This window comes from Penaeus vannamei, chromosome 28 (assembly GCF_042767895.1).
Source record: "Penaeus vannamei isolate JL-2024 chromosome 28, ASM4276789v1, whole genome shotgun sequence".
NCBI classification, from domain to species: domain Eukaryota; kingdom Metazoa; phylum Arthropoda; class Malacostraca; order Decapoda; family Penaeidae; genus Penaeus; species Penaeus vannamei.
In genome coordinates this window covers 26,479,919-26,484,918 of record NC_091576.1, presented here as the reverse complement: position 1 = coordinate 26,484,918, position 5,000 = coordinate 26,479,919, and the positions used below count along the sequence as shown (strand labels likewise).

General features: G+C 48.1%; 1 protein-coding gene across 1 annotated transcript in view; it reads right to left on the bottom strand.

The window, feature by feature from the left end:
* LOC113808026 (uncharacterized) overlaps positions 1-5,000 on the bottom strand; it is a 366,181-nt gene that overhangs the window by 15,508 nt on the left and 345,673 nt on the right. The gene's annotated exons all lie outside the window — the stretch shown is intronic.

The following is a 5,000-nucleotide window of genomic DNA, read 5'->3' as shown; positions in this document are numbered from 1 at the left end:
GGCAGGGGAGGGACAAGGGAGGAGAGGGGTTAGGGGAAGGGGAGGGGGAAAGTAAAGGGGGTTAGGGAAAGGGGAGGGGGAGGGGTAAGGGGAGGGGAGGGGGGAGGAGCAGGGCAGGGGAGAGGGGAGGGGAAGGGGAGGGACAAGGCAGGGGAGGGGTTAGGGGAAGGGGGTTAGAGTAAGGAGAGGGGAAGGGGGTAAAGGGAGTGGAAGAAGAGGGGAAGGGGGGTAAGGGGAGGGAGAAGGGGGGAGGGTAAGTAAAAGGGAGGGGGGAGAGGAAGGGGAGGGGAAGCGGTTAGAGTAAGGGAGAAGGGAAAGAGTAGGTAAAGGGCAGGGCAGGGGAGGGAGAGGCAAGAGGAGGGGAAGGGGAGGTGAAGGGTATAAAGAGAGAGAGAAGGTAAAGAAAAGAAAGAAAGAAAGAAAAAAAATGCAAGTGAATGAACAAATAAACAAAAAAGCGAGCATGACTGTCCATCAAGCATGTTTGCATTTCTGATAGTTTTAAAGTTTTCATAAAGCGAAGCAGAGTAAGCAAGAGAGGCAAGAGTACTTCAATGAGTAGAGACGAGGGGGGAGAGGGGAGAGGGGAGGGAGAGGGGAGGGGGGGGAGAGGGGAGGGGAGAGAGTGGGGAGAAAGGGGAAGGGAGAGGGGAAGGAGGAGGGGAGAGGAGAGGAGCGGGGAGAGGGGAGGGAGAAGGGACGGGAGAGGGGAACAGGGAGGGGAGAGGGGACAGAGAGGGGAGGGGAGGGAGCGGGAAGGGAGAAGGGACGGGAGAGGGAGAGGGGAGAGAGAGGGGAGGAGGAGAGGAGGAAGAGAGGAGGCAGGAAATTGTAAGAAAGGGGGATGGAGGGACGATATGAGGAGGAGGAGGGGGAGGGGAGGAGGTCAGAAGGAGGGAGAGTTGTGGGGGGGAGTGATGTTGCACGAAAGGGAAGAGGGGAGGTTATAAGAGAGGAGAAAAAGAGGAGATGGAGAGGGGAAGGAAAAGAGAAAAAGAAAAGGGATGGAAAAGGAGAGGGAAGTGAACCAAAGAGAAAGGGGAAAAAAGAGAGAGGAAGAGGGAAAAAAGAGAGAAAAGGAGTAAAAGAGAGTGGGAAGAAGGGGGAAGAGAAGTAAACAAGATATGAGGCAATACTAAGAGGGAGAGTGGACGGGGAAGGAGAGGAAAATGGGAGGAGAAGGAGGGAAGAGGAAAAATAGATGGAGGAAGAGAAGGAGGAGAGAAGGCATAAAAGAAAAAAGAGAAAAAAAGAAGGGAGTCAGGAATAAAAGAAGGATTAGTGATAAAGAGAGAAAAGGAAAACGGAAGAGAGGAAGAGAAGAAAAGAAGAAAAGAACAGAGAGGAAGGAGAAACAAGAAAGGGAATAAATAAGGAAACAAGTAGATAATTAGAAAAAAAGTAGAAAAATACGAAACACAAACAAAGATATAATGAAAGGAGAAAGCAAAAAAAAAAAAAAAAAAAAGTGTGGGGGGGAACGAAATGAGAGGAAAAGGGGGAGGCGAGAGGGGAGGGGGAAGGTGAGGGGAAGGGGAAGGAGGGGAGAGAGGGGAGGGGGAAGTGAGGGAGAGAGAGGGCAGGGGGAAGGTGAGAGGGGAGGGGGAAGTGAGGGGGAGAGAGGGGAGGGGGAAGGTGAGGGAGGGAGAGGGGAGGGGGAAGTGAGGGGAGAGAGGGGAAGGGGGAAGTGAGGGGGCAAAATACCCCAAGGCTGGACGAAACTCTTGGCATCGAAGTTGTTGCTTTTGATCTTTTAATTAATCTAAAGTCCTAATTTCCTCGCTAACATGCTCTCATTCCCAGTCCTCGGGCTTTCATCTGACCCGCGAACAGTAGGGTGGGAGGGGGCGGGAGGGGGAAGGGTAGCGGTCCGTCTTGCGCTACGGAGAAGGGGGGAGGGTAGGAGGGGGGGAGGGAAGGACGGGTGGACGGGGAGGGGGGTGGAAAGGGGTGGGGGGAGAAGGGTATGTGGTTGAGGGGTGGGTAGGGGGGGTTGGAAGAAGAAGGAGGGGGGGGGGTGGAGGAGGAAGAAGAAGAGAAGGAGGGGGAGGTAGTTAGGGGTGGAAAGGAGGGAAGAGGAAGGATGGGGGGGGGGGGGAAGTGGAGGAGGAAGAAGACGAGGAGGAGGAGGAGAAGGAAAAGGAAGAAGGAGGGGGTGAGAGGGTGGGGGAAGGAGAGAATGAAGAGGAGGGGAAGTTACCCTGCGGGGGCAAAGGAGAGGTGGAGGAGGTAGAGATCACTTTGCCCGTGTCCGCCCCCCCCCCCTCCCCCCCACTCCCTGCACCTGCCGATCACTTTCCCTGTGTCCGCGTTTGGTCCGAGAGACGAACGCTCATATTCAGACACTCCGGACACTTTCCACGGACCCCAGACCGGCCTCTCGCGTCTAATCAGCCAATCACCTCACTCTGGCACTCCGTCTGAGGTGTCCTAACCTATCACACTAGCACTTTTTCCGTCAATTTCTGGGGTTCCGTCTGAATTTGAGGCTTTCCGCAAGGATCGTCTCCTAACGGAACGCCTTCCAGACCAAGGCGGTTGCGACCGTTTCCGTCTGATTAATTTCCGTCTTGATCTTGTGCTACTAATAAATTAGATACGATGAGTGAATGTAAACATAAGCTAATATTTTAGAATATTCTTATATACAATATACATCATCATATTTCTTTTAAAATAACGCAATATGTATGAGAATGTTCGTGTGATTCCCGGGACCTCACACCGATAGCGCCGATGTTTGTTTACATGATTTTCATACGGAGTTAATTTCGAAACGCAAAAAGATAAAAAAAAATAGCGGAGTTCATTCGGAAACGCAAAAAAATTGACGGAAAAAGTGCCAGTGTGATAGGGCCTTAAGTGTCTCTGAATATGGGCGCGTGATCGGTTTCGCGGAACCAGAACGCGGGCGAAGAAACCGGCCTCTCGCACCGGTTTCCGAGGGACGCAGATCGGAGACAATGGAGGCGAGAGAAGGCTTCATCTCCCGTCTCGCTGTCTCCAGTTCATCTTTGTTTTGGATTTTTCGGTATTATCTTCTTTTTTTTGAGGTGGGGGTGGGGAGGGGAGGGGAGGGGAGGGTGAGGGTGAGGGTGAAGGTGAGGGTGAGGGTGAGGGGGAAGGGGAAGGGGAGGGGAGGGGAGGGGAGGGGGAAGGGTAGGGTGAGGGGGTGAAGGGGAGGGGGAGGGGTGGGGTGGGGGGGAGGGGAAGGACAGGGTTGGAAGAGGATTATGTTTTTTTTCTTTCTGTTTCTGTCTCTGTTTATTTTGTTGTTTGGGTTGTCTCGCTCTGTGTGTCTGTCTGTCTCTCTGTCTGTATCTGCCGTTGTCTATTGGTCTACTTCTACCTGCTTCTGCCTGTCTGCTTGTCTGTCAGTATCCACATTCTTTCTAAATGCCCATCTAACTTTTCTTTTCTATCTATGACAATATTCCTATTTCTATTCCTCTATATTCCTATCTATATCTAACCATTTTCAACCCATTCTCTTATTGAAAATGACTTTTGAAAATAGATATTTATAATGTTAAAGGATGCGTCGTTTGTGTGTGTGTGAGTGTATGTGCGTCTGTGCGTGCGTGTGTATATGTGTGTATATGTATATATGTGTGTGTGAGTGTATGTGTGTTTGTACCTGTGCTTTACTTGTACTTGCGTGTGAGCGGTGCCTGCGCTTGTATGAAGCCCCTTACATATATTTACGCGTGTACCTCATTAGGAAATTATCTTTTTAATTATACATCCTCAGCATGAATTCCGACACGCCCAGCTACAATTCTAGATAATCCCGGACTGGATCTCTTCATGGCGCTGTAACTTCAGGTAAGCCTCTTCATGCAGGAGATTAGACAGAAATAAGCACCGTATGTGTTCCCGTGTTCTTCCGGGTGCATACGTTCTCTCGTGTATGCGCGGCGATGCATGCTAACATTGTTTATTTTTTTATTATTAAAGTATAAACACTTGTTTCTACTTATGTGCTTGGGGTGCTTGCTGTGTTGCTCGGTATGCAAGTGTATGTGTAATTTGCTTGTAAATGTATTTAGTAGCACACATCCACGTTTAAGCGCAAATGCAAAACGTAAACGCACATACACACACAGGGAAAAGTACGCACGAACACACATACACACATACCCACCCCTACCTCTACACGCACACATGCCCAAACACACACACACACACACATATCCACCCCGACCTCCACACACCTACAGGCAAAAAGATGCACAAATACACACACATACTCACCCCTACATCCACACTCATACAGGCAAAACACACACACACACACACACACACACACACACACACACACACACACACACACACACACACACACACACACACACACACACACACACACACACACACACACACACAAACACACAGACACACACACCTCCACACGCACACATGTACACATCCATGTCCACTTCAAACAGGAACCCTTTCACGCAGTTGTGCAAATATCTGCATGAATAGCCACGGTATCGTTCAACGGAGCTCCCCGGCTAGACATAAGGCATACGACATTTTATGTGATAAAATCATGCCACATCAAACAAGCTTTTCCCTTCGCCGAAAAGGAATGATTTTAACTTTAGGACTAATTGGTAAAGAAAAAAAGGAAGAAAGAATAATATCCGTGTACAAGACCTGAAAATTTCAACATTTTTTTCTATTTTTTCTATACATTACGAAATAATCAGAAAGTATTCCTATATACTGTGACATATATAATAATATTTATAAAATAAAACAATGTAACATTTTTCAATAGATTAATAAAAGCGTAACATTACGTCAAAATCAGAAATAAAAACATGAGTAGTAGAAAAAAAAATTATAAAGAAAGTGAAGAAAAAAAGGAGAAGGAGACATAAAAAGGAGAAAAAGAAAAAGTAGAAAAAAAGAAAACAAGAAAACCATTACAAAAAAAGTGAAATACTCAAACTCTCATTTCAACAGAAAAAAAACATTCAAAACAAACAAAC